Source organism: Ornithorhynchus anatinus, chromosome 11, assembly GCF_004115215.2.
Source record: "Ornithorhynchus anatinus isolate Pmale09 chromosome 11, mOrnAna1.pri.v4, whole genome shotgun sequence".
Classification (NCBI taxonomy): domain Eukaryota; kingdom Metazoa; phylum Chordata; class Mammalia; order Monotremata; family Ornithorhynchidae; genus Ornithorhynchus; species Ornithorhynchus anatinus.
In genome coordinates, this window is record NC_041738.1 from 30,857,429 (window position 1) to 30,868,682 (window position 11,254).

Consider the following 11,254-nt stretch of genomic DNA (forward strand, 5'->3'; position numbering starts at 1 on the left):
ATAAAAAATGCCAGCTGAATTAATTTATATAAAATGTAACATTTTCACATTGTCTTCATTAATATAGTCCTCCTGTCATTTTTTTACATCACCTTTAGCCACAAGACTGAGTACAGTGCATTCTTGATGACAATTGTTGCATTAATGCTATGCTGTGGTCATATGTACAGAAACTGTTCCCTTGTAATCTCAAAATCAATCATCAGTCAATCATTGGTGTTTATTGAGTAACTCTGGTGTATAGAGCATTCTCCTAGACTGTAGACTGAAAGCTCCTTGTGGGCAGGGAACATATCTTAGAGAAGCAGTGTGGATCAGTGGAAAGAACATGGGTTTAGGAGTCAGAGGTCATGGGTTCTAATCCCGGCTCCACCACCTGTCAGCTGTGTGACTTTGGGCAAGTCACTTCACTTCTCGGTGCCTCAGCTACCTCATCTGTAAAATGGGGATTAAGACTGTGAGCCTCACATGGGACAACCTGATTACCCTGTATCAACCCCAGCGCTTAGAACAGTGCTCGGCTCATGTTAAGCACTTAACAAATACCAACATTATTATTATTATCATTATTATTATCTACAAACTTCGTTGTGTTGAACCCTCCCAAGCTCTTAGTATAGTGCTCTTACAAATGGTAAATCCTCAATAGATACCATCAATAGATTGTTTCATTTATTGATCTACTAAGTGCTTGGAAGGTACCATTAAAGCAGAAAATCTGGTCTCGCTCCCTAAGGAGTTTATGATCTTGATGTGGATGACAAAAAGACAAATTATTTTAAAAGAGTGGAAGCCGGAGAAAGAACAATGCCCAGTTGTTGATAACAGGACTATGGCAGGATACATAGAAAAATAAGTGTACAGTAGCATACTGAGCTATGCACATAAGAGCTAAGGGGAAGTGCATAAAACTAGTTTTAAGGGTCATTGTTGGATTGACAAAATTTGGGATGAAGGAGAATAATGGGGTGTGACTTCTTGAGGAGCTGAGATTTGAGAAGAGTTTTGAAGATGGGGAGAGCTGTGGTCTGGAGAATTTGAATGAGGAGGCCCTCCACTTGAAACATTAAGAATACCTCTTCCCTCAAACCTGTTCACTATCCCCATTGCCTCCACTTCCTTTCCTCCTACTCCTTCCTTGACCTTCTACAGTCTGGCTTCTTTTCCTCCTCTACTGTCCTGAAATCATTTTTCCCAATGTCACCAACTGACCTCCTCCTCATCAAATCTAACAGACTCTACTACAATCAAATCCTCCTTGGCTCTTTTCCAGCTCTCTGACATTATGAATATCCCCCCACCAACATCCTCCCAACTGTTTTGGATGATATTTGTTAAGCACTTTCTATGTGCCAAAAACTGTTCTATGCTCTGGGGTAGATACAAATTAATCAGATTGGACACAGTCCCTGTCCTACATGGGGCTCACACTCTAATCCCCATTTTACAAATGAGCTAACTGAAGCACAGAGAAGTTAAGAAGCAGCGTGGCTCAATGGAAAGAGCACAGGCTTTGGAGTCAGAGGTCATGGGTTCGAATCCCGGCTCTGCCACTTGTCAGCTGTGTGACTGTGGGCAAGTCACTTAACTTCTCTGTGCCTCAGTTACCTCATCTGTAAAATGGGGATTAAGACTGTGAGCCCCACGTGGGACAACCTAATTCTCTTGTGTCTACCCCAGCGCTTAGAACAGTGCTCTGCACATAGTAAGTGCTTAACAAATACCAACATTTTTTTTTAAGTGACTTGTCCAAAGTCATAGAGCAGACATGCAGCAGAGCAGGATTTGAACCCAGGTCCTTTTAACTCCCATTTCTGTGCTCTTTCCATTAGACCATGCTGCTTCTCTTGGGAACACTATCTAGCCTTGTTTTCCCTGACATTCTCTACTCCTGGCTTTTCTCCTATTTTCTGGCCATTCCTGGTCACTTTCACCAGCTCCTCCTCTGCTTCCCACTCCCTATTTGTGGTTGTCCCTCAAGGATCAGTTCTGAGTCTTCTTCAATTACCAAGATCCTCTAACTCCTTTAAAGCAGTTATCAGCTTTCATGCCCTCAACTACCTCTTCTAAGGGGGTGACTCCTAAATCCATCTTAATCCAGCCCCAATCTCTCTCCTTCCCTGCAATGTTGCATCTTCTCCCACCTCCAGGACATCTCTACTTGGATTTCCTGCCAGCACCTTTAACTCAACGTGTCCAAAACTCAACTCATCTTCCCTCCCAAATCCTCTCCTCCTCTTAACTTTCCCATCAAAGTTGACAATATCACCATCTTCCCTGTCTCACAAACCCTCCACCTCTCTCTCTTTCAACACCCATTTGGAGTCAATCCCCAAATCCTGACAGTCATTTCTTCACATTTTTGGATTTTGTCCCTTCCTTCCCATCCAAACTGCCACCACACTGATCCAAGCACTTGTCATATTTCAATCCAAGCTGCCACCATGCTGGTCCAAGCACTCGTCATATTTCAACTTGATCAAACAATGGAATTTATTGAGTGTTACTGCATGCTGAGCTCTGAACAAAGATCTTTGGAGAATACAATACGAGTTGGTAGATACGTTCCCTGCCCACAGGAACTCATAGAGTGGGAGAAGACAGTAATATAATAAGTGAATTGTGGATTGTACTTGACTACTTGACTACTGCCTCGGTCTTCTCACATACTTCCTTACCTCCACTTTTTCCCCTCTCCAGTCCATATGTCGCTCTTCTGACCTGATCACTGTAAGCTCTTAGTGAGCATCTGGAGAAGCATCAAGACCTAGTGGAAAAAGCATGGACTTAGGGGTCAGAGGACCTGGGTTCTAATTCTGGCTCCACCACTTACCTGCTCTGTGACCTTAAGCAACTCATTTAACTTCTCTGTGCCTCATTTTCCCCACTGGGAAACTGGGGATTCAATCCTGATCTCCTTTCTACTTAGATTGTGAGCCCATGTGGGACTGGATTATATTTTATTAATCTTAATACTTAGTGCTTGACACATAGTAAGCACGCAACAAATACCACGGTTATTATTATTATTACCACCAACTCCGTTGTACTTTCCCAAGTGCTTAGTACACAGCTCTGCACACAATAAGTTTTCAATAAATACCATTGATTGATGGAATAAATGATCATTTTTGCCCACATACCCCTGTTCTTCTTCCTCCTCTTCATCCTCCTCCTCCTTCTCCTCTTCCTTCTTCATTATGATCTGCAACTATTCAGGTAAAGTGCTAGGAAAATAACCCAGGATGCCTACAATGTTCATCTCACTTGAATACTTCTACTCCGCAGTATTGAAACGTTGCCATCTGTAGGGTATCTTCGTGTGTCAGTACACTGATCGATGTGCAGCAAATGCTTTGCTGAAATCTCTGCCTTTTACTCCACCACACCTTTTATTGCCGGGGCAGGCTCATCCTGTCTGCTTGCTTAAAAGCAACAATGGAATGGGGCTGATAAGCCCCAACAGGCTCATTTCCATGTTCATTAGTCTGCCTGAACTCTAGTCCAGTGCCAGTGAAAGTCACCTCCACCCTTTTCGGAGGAAGGCTCGAGGGGGTGAGTAGGGTTGTGGTTACTGTGCTCACCTACACACATGCATATCTCATTTTGAGGTGCACTCCAACTTCCCCAGGGATCTAAAGACCAGGGCACACACTCAACTACCCCCGGTGACTTAGATGCAATCTGAACCCAAGATGGGGAGATGAATTAGATCATTTCTTGAGATTCCTTTCAGCCGTAGGTTTCTGTGAGATGCTGCAATGAGTTTGAGGCTGGAGAATAGTGATATTTGTTAAACGTTTGCTATGTAGTAAGCACAGGGGTAGATATATTTGCACTCTCCCAAATGCTTAGTACAGTGCTCTGCACAGAGTAAGGGCTCAATAAATACCATTGATTAATTCAGACCAAAGTCTCTGTCATACAAGGGGCTCACAGTGTAAAGGGAAGGAGAACAGATATTGAATCCCCAATTTCCATATGAAGAAACTGAAGCACAGAAAAGTCAAGTGACTAGCTCAATGTCACACAACAGGCAAGGGGTTAAGTGGGATTAGAACCAAGATCTCCTGGCTACAAGTCCTGTGCTCTTTTCACTAGACCACACTGCTTCTCAAGTGTGGTGAGCATAGAGCTTGCAGGGAATCTTAGTGAATGAACTGGAAAATGTCCATTTAGATTTAGACAGTTCAAGCATTCTTCACTTAGCTGCTAAACTCAATCTCAGTTTAAAAAAGAGAAAATGAAAGAGGGCCAAGAGTACTAGTGTTTCAACAGAGCAAGAACACTGACTACAGGAGAGTTCTGCAGGCCTCTGGTTCAGGAATTTGAAGACTTGAGTTCTAATCCTCTTTTGCTGGGTGACAACAGGCAGGACCCTTCACCTCTCTGGGCTTCAGTTTCCATATCTGAAAAAGGGGATCAAATTCTTGCCCTTTCCTTCCACAGAGATGTATAGAAGATAAGTGAGATATCTGAAGAAATAAAGGTGGCAGGCAAATAACCACCTTGATGTCTACTGGACCCAATAGAAAGTTGGACAAACCCCCAGAAAAACAAATGAAAAAACAACATCTGTGGAGCCTGGGGAGGGGAGGGTGAACATTTAGCTCTAGTTTCAGGTTGCTGAGTAGTTGAGAGTTTAATCTTTATATTGAAATGGCCAAATTTTTCCATCTTTGTCTTCTCCCTTAGGTCATGATCTCCTAGTGGGACGAGACCTAGTCTAAGTCATTCCTCTGTTATTCCCCAAGCACTTTTTCAATAGTATTTGTTAAGAGCTTAGTGTGTGTTAAACACTGTTCTATGCACTGGGATAGATACAGCTCTATTAGGTTGGACACACTCCAGGTCCCACTGGGAGCTCACATTTTAGTTTGGAGGAAAGAGGATTTAATCCCCATTTAACAAATGAGGTAACTGAGGCACAGAGAAGTTGAGTGATTTGATCAATGTCACACAGCAAGCAACTGGCAGAAGTGGAATTAGAACCCAGGACCTCTGACATTCAGCCCAAGCTCTTTCCACTAGGCCATGCTGTTTCTCATGGCCTAGTTCCCTGCACGCAGCGGGGACTCAGTAAAAGATGATGATAGTGATGAACTGAACTGAAAATTCCTCAATTACTTCATTGACATCTGCTGCTGTCAGAAAGGAATATTTGCTATTCTAAATGAAATTTATGGAGACTATGGGCAGCCCCAGTGATGACAAAGTGATGGTGCAATTGGGCTACAATCCCAACCCCAAACCTGGAAAGTGTGCCATACTGACTAAGGACCATCAGCTCTGCCAACTGAATGAATGTTTGGAGAAATCTCTCTAGCCACCTGGTGGATGGGGGCAAGAATTATCTGAATGAGACGAGGGAGTAGCTGGGGGAGGACATGGGAGAGGAAATCCAATCTTGCTTGTTTATTTTATGGTATTTGTTAAGCGCTTACTTTGTGTCAAACACCATTCTAAGCGCTGAGGTAGTTACAAGTTAATCAAGTTGGACACAGTCCCTGTCCCGCATGGGGCTCACAGTTCAAGTAGAAGCAGTGTGGCTCAGTGGAAAGAGCACGGGCTTTGGAGTCAGAGGACATGGGTTTGAATCCCTGCTCGGCCACTTGTCAGCTGTGTGACTTTGGGCAAGTCACTTAACTTCTCGTTGCCTCAGTTACCTCATCTGTAAAATGGGGATTAAGACTGTGAGCCCCACGTGGGACAACCTGATTCCCCTGTGTCTACCCCAGCGCTTAGAACAGTGCTTGGCACATAGTAAGCGCTTAACAAATACCAACATTATTATTATTATTAAGTAGGAGGGAGAACAGGTATCAAATCCCCATTTTACAGTTGAGGAAACAGGCACCAGAAGGTATGTGACTTGCCCAAGATCACCCAACAAGCAATTAGCAGACTGGGGATTAGAACCCAGGGCCTTCTGACTCCCAGGCCCGTGCCCTCTCCACTAAGCCATGCTGGTTGCCTTATTTTTTTGATATTTTGAGTTTGGTGAATCTTTCTCCTTGAGTTTAGCTGACAGGGGAGCCTGTGCTCTTTGCTCCTGCCTCTCTAATCTTCTCATCGGGCCTTGGTCTTGGCTTCTTACCTTTGGCCCGCAGCTCCCACCTCTCCCCTTCCTGGAAATCCCCTTGTACTTCAAATCCACTAGACCACACATCTCTCCAGCTTCAAAGCCTTCCTGAAATCCTATCTCTTCCAGGAAGGCTCCTTTTATTAATCTTATCCCACCTGCTGTGGGGGTCACCTCAACAGTCACCCTTAGCTCTTATAGACATAATAATAATAATTAATAATTAGGGTACTCATTAAGCACTTACTATGTGCCAAGAGAGCTGGGGTAGATCCAACTTAATCGGATTGGACACAGTCCCTGTCCCACATGGGACTCCCACTTCTAATCCCCATTTTACAGCTGAGGAAACTGAGGATCAGAGAAGTGAAGTGACTTGCTCAAGATCACACAGCAGACATGTGGTGGAGACAGGATTAGAACCCAGGTCCTTCTGACACCTAGCCCTGTGCTCTATCCCCTAAGTTACACTGTTTCTCTGGACATACATAACCATACCTTGCACTCCGTGCAGAGGGACACATGTTCTCTAATCACTTGTTCAATTATTTGTCTCTCTGTATTCTGGTTACTCTCAGCTGTATCTCTGTTTCTGTTTCTTTTCTTCCTGGTCCCTCTATTTGTAAATAATTCTGTGTTTACCGGTCACTCCATTAGATTTTAAATTCCTTGAGAGCAGGGGCATTTTCAGATTCCAATGTCATTCAGTGCTGCAAATAAAGCAGTAGCTGTCAATCAGTCAGACTCTGGGATCATCTGGGAATAAACCTGGGGACACAGTCGATAAATCAATGATCAGTACCATAGCCTAGTGGATAAAGCACAGGCCTGGGAGTCAGAAAGACCTGGGTTCTAATTCTGCCTCCACCACGTGTCCGCTGTGTGACCTTGGGTGAATCACTTAACTTCTCTATGCCTAAATTACCCTCACCTGTAAAATGGGGATTAAGACTGAGAGCCCCATGTGGGACGTGGACTGTGTCCAACCTGATTAGCTTGTAATTACCTCAGCGCTTAGAACAATGCTTGGCACATACTAAGCACTCAAATACCATGAGTATTATTATTTGGAGATCAAAAACCTCTTTCTATGAAGGCAAGGATGACATTATTTTCCTCTTGCCCCACTTCATGATTGTGATGCTTGCAGCAGCCTGCGTTGGGACATGCAGATCAAATGATCCATTTTGTGCTCCCACAGAAGTAGTTCCCAGACTATTAAGGCTCAAGAGCTTCAGTGTATTCAGGTGGAAGGGTTGACATGGACCCACATTTGCTTCCTCAACACTCCTGAGGTTGGCTCCGCTCTCATCACAGAGAGAACCAGGAAAAGTTTCCCAGTGGATTGGAAGCTGAGTCTAACACTGTCTGTCAGGTTCCTTGTGGAAATTCCCAAGTCTGGCTGTGGATAGGATGAAAGGGAACTCGTTCACACAGTCCTGCTTCTCTCCACTGGTGACCGAGGCTGAAGAGAATGGGATACTGCCATCACCTGACAGAACTGCCACACCATCATGGTGTAACTGAAAATCTTATCTTGTATCTATCTCAACATTTATTACAGTGCCTGGCACAGAGTAAGCTTTTAATAAATACTATTATTAGTGTTATTATTTTTATTATTAATAACTTCTCTGACTGCTGAACCAACTCAGTACTTGGAAGTCTGGGCTACTGATATTGTCATCAAGTGCTATATGGAAGGTCAACTCTTTCAGTGTAGAGGTCTTGAAGGAGCTTTCTGGTCTTCCAGTCCTACCACGCTGCAAACAACAACAAAAAAGCACATTGGCTCTTCATGCCCCATTCCCTCTCACCTTATTAAAACCATCGCCCCTGCCCTCCTCCCTTCCTTAACTTCTATTTTTAACCACTCAATCTCCAATGGCTCCTTCCCCGCTGCCTTCAAACATGCCCACGTCACCCCCATCCTAAAAAAACCCACTCTTGACCCCACTTCCCCCTCCAGTTATCACCCTATCTCCCTACTACCCTTCCTTTCCAAAATCCTAGAACGAGTCGTCTACAATCGATGCTTAGAATTCCTTAACTCCCATTCTCTCCTAGACCCCCTCCAATCTGGCTTCCGTCCCCTCCACTCTACCGAGACTGCTCTCTCTAAGGTCACCAATGACCTCCTTCTTGCCAAATCCAATGGCTCCTACTCCATTCTAATCCTCCTTGACCTCTCTGCTGCCTTTGACACTGTCGACCATCCCCTCCTCCTCCATACCTTATCTCACCTTGGCTTCACGGACTCTGTCCTCTCCTGGTTCTCCTCTTACCTCTCTGGCCGGTCATTCTCGGTCTCCTTCGCTGGAGCCTCCTCCCCCTCCCATCCTTTAACTGTTGGAGTTCCTCAAGGGTCAGTTCTTGGCCCTCTTCTGTTCTCCATTTACACTCACTCCCTCGGTGAACTCATTCGCTCTCACGGCTTTGACTACCATCTCTACGCAGATGACACGCAGATCTACATCTCCGCCCCTGTCCTCTCCCCCTCCCTTCAGGCTCGCATCTCCTCCTGCCTCCAGGACGTCTCCACCTGGATGTCGGCCCGCCACCTAAAACTCAACATGAGCAAGACTGAGCTCCTCATCTTCCCTCCCAAACCCGGTCCTCTCCCAGACTTCTCTATCACTGTGGATGGTACGACCATCCTTCCCGTCTCTCGGGCCCGCAATCTCGGTGTCATCCTTGACTCGTCTCTCGTTCACCCCATGCATCCTATCCGTTACCAAGACCTGCCGGTTTCACCTCTACAATATCGCCAAGATCCGCCCTTTCCTCTCCACCCAAACGGCTACCTTACTGCTACAGGCTCTCGTTATATCCCGGCTAGACTACTGTGTCAGCCTTCTCTCTGACCTCCCTTCCTCCTCTCTCGCCCCGCTCCAGTCTATTCTTCACTCTGCTGCCCGGCTCATCTTCCTGCAGAAACGATCTGGGCATGTCACTCCCCTTCTTAAACAACTCCAGTGGTTGCCTATCAACCTCCGCTCCAAACAAAAACTCCTCACTCTAGGCTTCGAGGGTCTACATCACCTTGCCCCTTCCTACCTCTCCTCCCTTCTCTCTTTCTACCACCCACCCCGCACGCTCTGCTCCTCTGCCGCCCACCTCCTCACCGTCCCTCGGTCTCGCCTATCACGCCGTCGACCCCTGGGCCACGTCCTCCCATGGTCCTGGAACGCCCTCCCTCCTCACCTCTGCCAAACTGATTCTCTTCCCCTCTTCAAAACCCTATTTAAAGCTCACCTCCTCCAAATGGCCTTCCCAGACTGAGCTCCTCTTCTCCCTCTACTCCCTCTGCCACCCCCCCTTTACCTCTCCGCAGCTAAACCCTCTTTTTCCCCTTTTCCCTCTGCTCCTCCACCTCTCCCTTCCCCTCCCCACAGCACTGTACTCGTCCGCTCAACTGTATATATTTCCATTACCCTATTTATTTTGTTAATGAATTGTACATCGCCTTGATTCTATTTAGTTGCCATTGTTTTTACGAGATGTTCTTTCCCTCGACTCTATTTATTGCCATTGGTCTTGTATGTCTGTCTCCCCCGATTAGACTGTAAGCCCATCAAACGGCAGGGACTGTCTCTATCTGTTGCCAACTTGTCCATCCCAAGCGCTTAGTACAGTGCTCTGCACATAGTAAGCGCTCAATAAATGCTATTGAATGAATGAATGAATGAATGCCATGTTATACGTTCATAATCACCTGACAAATCAGGAAGAGGCAGGATTGAGGGAGGGGTGATTGTGCTGAACACTGGGCAGCTGGACAGCTGGTCATTCTGAAAAGTTTAGATCAGAATCTTCCCAGAGATGGAGAGGAAGGAGAATTAATGACAGTTTCTCCATTAAATTTTCTCATCTTTCTTCTTGAAGTGGAGGAAGCCAAGTGGCATTCTTACAATCCAGTGGATTTGTGCCATTCTGCAAGGGTAGAGGAGCAGCGTGGCTCAGTGGAAAGAGCATGGGCTTTGGAGTCAGAGGTCATGAGTTCAAATCCCAGCTCTGCCACTTGTCAGCTGTGTGACTGTGGGCAAGTCACTTAACTTCTCTGTGCCTCAGTTACCTCATCTGTAAAATGGGGATGAAGACTGTGAGCCCCACGTGGGACAACCTGATTCCCCTGTGTCTACCCCAGCGCTTAGAACAGTGCTCTGCACATAGTAAGCGCTTAACAAATACCAACATCATAGAGGAAAAGTCCATGCAAGCCAATATCCTTACAGGAGATGCTTCAGTGAGATTTTTAAGTGTCCACGATCCTGGCTGCGGTGGTGACTTTTTCAAAAGCTGCAAATGAAATCTGTGCCATCACATCTTGGCAGTTTCACTTAGGTCCACAGACCGACTCTGAGATGGGGAAAGTTGTGTTGAGGAGACTGTTGAAATGTTGCTACTCTCTCTGCAACATGCTTCTGATGGCAGGGAATGTCTGGAGCTAGAAGTCCCGAGTGATTTGTATGAGAATTCATACTTGCCTACAACCTGGGAGTCTGTGCTAATCTTCTTGGCTGAAGGACTTAACTTTTTTATGGTATTTGTTAAGCAGTTACTATGTGCCAAGCATTGTTCTAAGCAGTGGAGTAGACACAAGCTAGTAAAGCTGATAGAGTCCCTGTCCCACATGGAGCTCACAGTCAACAAGGAGGGAAAACAGTTATTGAATCTCTATATTTTGCAGCTGAGGAAACTGAGGCCCCAAGAAGTCATGGGAGAGGGAAAGGGGGCAAGGGAAGTAGAAAAGAGTGGGGAAAGGGAAAGGAGAAATCAGAGGAAAAAGGAACGGGGAGAGAGAGGGTGGGGAAAGGGAGAAAATAGAGAGGGGAGGGAGGAGGAATTACCCCCTCGTCACTCATCTGCTACTTAGTTTGGATCTTTGCCACTTTTTGCTTGTCAGCTCCCTGCGCTTTTGCTAGTTTGGGTTACCACTGCTGTTGCTGCTGCCTAGAAGGGCAACCAGATTTTTAATCTAGGGTATCACCACCAAGGCTGGCCTTGTTGTGACCTGTGACCTTTGAGGGTGAGGCAGAAAAGGAGGTCAACACAAGACACAGAAGATTCTGGCACCACCCTACTGACACTCAACAGTCCTCTGGGTAGACATACATCTGTGCTCTGGAAAACAGGAACCAAGAAGTCAGAATGTCCCTTTTTGCATCCTGA